We start from the raw sequence: 3,956 nt of genomic DNA on the forward strand, positions 1-3,956 counted from the left end.
ATATATATATATATATATATATATATATATATATACATATATACGACGGGCTTCTTTCAGTTTCCGTCTACCAAATCCACTCACAAGGCTTTGGTTGGCCCGAGGCTATAATAGAAGACACTTGCCCAAGGTGCCACGCAGTGGGACTGAACCCGGAACTATGTGGTTGGTAAGCAAGCCACTTACCACACAGCCACTCCTGCTCTAAATTTTTTTAAAATGTTGTGTTGGTCACAGCTGGAACGTCTTTTAGCATTGGTCTATTCGTTCAGCGATAACAGGAACTAAATGTTAACCACGACAACAAGGTCAGCCACAATAATAACACCAGCGATGACAGAAGATGATAAGGTGGCTCGTAAGTGACAGCTCGACCAGCTAGAAATAACTACTAATTTCTCCCTCAAATTATATACTGCTACCTTTAAAATAAGATTGAATACAACGGAATTCGATAATGAGTTGAAAATAAATATTAAATGAAAGACGGGATGATCATGTTAGAAATAGTTTTTGACCAAAGGTCTGTTCAATCGGGGCCGACTGGAGCTGAACAAGAACAACATCATCATCCTCATCATCCTCATCATCATCAACAACAAGAACAACAAGAACAAGAACGACAACAACAACAGCAGCAGCAGCAGCAGCAGCAGAGGTGTAACATCGGTGTATAACACGACTTCAACAACAAACAACATTAACGATTGTAACATGGCTCTAACAGTAATAATAGAAACATTTTCAAATGGAACAGTGACAAAAGTATTAATGGATAAGAAGACTTTAATCACAACAGCAGCACCTATCAAGGGTTGTGACAATAATAGTAACAACAACAGCGACACATATTAGGAATGTAACTAACAACAACAACAACGAAACGAGGACTGTAACATTACCAACAGCAACATTAACAGGTGTAACTGTTGCACATAACAGGACTGTAACATTACAAAGAGCAACATTAATAGGTATAACAGTGGCATATACCTGAACTGTAACTTTAGCAACAGCAGTAGCGTTGATATTTGTAATAGCAATACATAGCAGGACTGTAACATTAACAATAGCAAAAGTAACATTAACAGGTGTAACAGCGGCATATACCAGAATAGTAACTTTAACAACAGTAACATTAACAGGTGTAACATCGTTGTTGTTGCTAGCACTCCGTCGCTTACGACGTCGAGGGTTCCTGTTGATCCGATCAACAGAACAGCCTGCTCGTGAAATTAATGTGCATGTGGCCGAGCACTCCACAGACACGTGTTCCCTTAACGTAGTTCTCGGGGATATTCAGCGTGACACAGTGTGACAAGGCTGACCCTTTGAATTACAGGCACAACAGAAACAGGAAGTAAGAGTGAGAGAAAGTTGTGGTGAAAGAGTACAGCAGGGTTCGCCACCATCCCCTGCCGGAGCCTCGTGGAGCTTTAGGTGTTTTCGCTCAATAAACACTCACAACGCCCGGTCTGGGAATCGAAACCGCGATGCTATGACCGCGAGTCCGCTGCCCTAACCACTGGGCCATTACGCCTCCACGGTGTAACATAGCATATGACAAAACTGTAACATTAACAACAATAACATTTATATTAGTAACAGCAGTACATAACAGGACTTTAACATTAACTACAAGAGTAACAAGTATAACCGCAGCACATACGAGGATTATAATATTAACAACAGCAACATTAACAGGAATAACAGTAGCACATAAGAGGATTGTGACATTAATAACAACATCATTAACAGGAGTGGCTGTGTGGTAAGTAGCTTGCTTACCAACCACATGGTTCCGGGTTCAGTCCCACTGCGTGGCACCTTGGGCAAGTGTCTTCTGCTATAACCTCGGGCCGACCAAATCCTTGTGAGTGGATTTGGTATACGGAAACTGAAAGAAGCCCGTCATATATATGTATATATATATATATATATATATGTGTGTGTGTGTGTGTGTGTGTGTTTGTGTGTTTGTCCCCCCCCCAGCATTGCTTGACAACCGATGCTGGTGTGTTTATGTCCCCGTCACTTACCGGTTCGGCAAAAAGAGACCGATAGAATAAGTACTAGGCTTCCAAAGAATAAGTCCTGGGGGGTAGATTTGCTCGATTAAAGGCGGTGCTCCAGCACGGCCGCAGTCAAATGTCTGAAACAAGTAAAAGAGTAAAAGAGGTGTAACAGCAGCAATAACAGAACAGTAACATTAGCAGTGGCACTATTAACAGCTGTAACATCATCAGTAGATCAAAAAAATATAAGTAACATCAGCAACACTAATACTAACATCGAACACAGCTAAAACAGCTGCTGCATTTATCACTGCTGATACTGTAACGCATAAAAAAGAGCTAACAAGTGGGATGAGGGCAAAATAGTAAGTTAACCTGCTTGAAATAACAAATGAATCTCCCTTAGATTACACTCTAATTTTCTAGATTAAGACATGACATATTAAGGTAGTGTAGTCCTACATAACTAGAAAGACGGGATGGTCGTGGCTGGATTACGATGACCGTTTTTGTTCACAGACCTGCTCGATCGGGGTTTACCATGCATCAAATAAACATCTACAGTAATAACAAGAATATTTACAACTACAACAACAACAACTGCACGCTTAACGATGCACACACGCGCGCACGTACAAACGCGCACAAATAACCTACCGAGGGGCGCACCTTAATGTTGTCTCAACCTGCTAGAAATAGCAATCAAATCTGCTCCAAATCACTCCTTACAGTCTTGAAAAGGAAAGAGGAGGTATTAGTGGCTCTCCTAATAACATTTGTTGCTTATATTGACACAAAGTGAACAAATTATAAAGAAATACATTATCAACATAATCCATGCCAGTATATAACTGTTACTGATTTATCGATCCCAGGCGACAAGCTGGCAAATTCTTTAGCATGTCGGACTTAGTGGTATTTCTGTCGATTCCTTAAGTTCTGTGTTCAAATTTCGCGGAGGTCGACTTCGTTTTTCATTCTTTCGGTATCCATAAAAAAAAGTACCGGTTGAGCACTGTGGTCAATGTAATCGGCTTGCTCTTTCTTTTCAAAATTGCTGGCTTTGTGCCAAAATTAGAAAGAATTTTACCGATCTCTAGGAAAGAAGGGAAACTCATACGCGATACAATTTAAACTCGGATTGCAAAGAAACGTAACGTAAATACGGCAATTATTTTGTCTGTTACTCTTCTCATTCTGCTAACCATAGAACTACCACCTTCAGCTAGGATTTTTAACAGTAGTACAAAGAAACAAATATTGAGGAAGTGAAGTGTCGATTAAATCTACCACAGCGTATTACTGGTACTTTAACCATCATCGAGCCATAGATTTTAGCGCGAAGGAACGTATCTTAATACCACAATACATCTTGTCTGAGTCTGTTATCTACCGCCTTGCAACCCAAAATAATTATATTCTGGTATCAATTGGCTTATCACCTTTAAGAATAATATTGTGGTATTTGCCTTTATACCACTCAAAATAGTCATTATAATGTTTTCAAATTTTGGTACTTGGCCAGCAATTTTGGGGGACGGGTTGAGTTGATTACATCGACCCCAGTGCTCAACTGGCACTTATTTTATCGACCCCGAAAGGATGAAAGGCAAAGTCGACCTCAGTGGCAGTTGAACTCAAAACATAAAGCCGAACGAAATGCCGCTAAATATTTTGTCTGGCGTGCTATCGATTCCGCCAGTTCGCCGACCAGTGGTTTCTGATTTATGTACAAGGCCAGCTGTGGAGGCGCAATGGCCCAGTGGTTAGGGCAGCAGACTCGCGGTCATAGGATCGCGGTTTCGATTCCCAGGCCAGGCGTTGTGAGTGTTTATTGAGCGAAAACACCTAAAGCTCCACGAGGCTCCGGCAGGGGATGGTGGCGAACTCTGCTGTACTCTTTCACCACAACTTTCTCTTACTCTTACTTCCTGTTTCTGT

This window comes from Octopus bimaculoides, chromosome 4 (assembly GCF_001194135.2).
Source record: "Octopus bimaculoides isolate UCB-OBI-ISO-001 chromosome 4, ASM119413v2, whole genome shotgun sequence".
NCBI classification, from domain to species: domain Eukaryota; kingdom Metazoa; phylum Mollusca; class Cephalopoda; order Octopoda; family Octopodidae; genus Octopus; species Octopus bimaculoides.